Here is a 206-nt window from a genome sequence, read left to right on the forward strand (position 1 = left end):
AGAATAAACATAGGTCAGTCAGTACTTATTTCAGATGCCATGATATTCTAGTAAAATTGTATTAGTGTATCAGCTCTTACCTTGGTAATGCCAGTTACACGCATCATCTAATTACAATTACATATGTTTTTGGTTATCTTATCAGATTTATATGAGCATATTTATTGAAGTTCATTCAATTTACAAAATGTCCTTTCAAATTAATA

This window comes from Penaeus monodon, chromosome 25 (assembly GCF_015228065.2).
Source record: "Penaeus monodon isolate SGIC_2016 chromosome 25, NSTDA_Pmon_1, whole genome shotgun sequence".
In the NCBI taxonomy this organism is placed as follows: Eukaryota; Metazoa; Arthropoda; class Malacostraca; order Decapoda; family Penaeidae; genus Penaeus; species Penaeus monodon.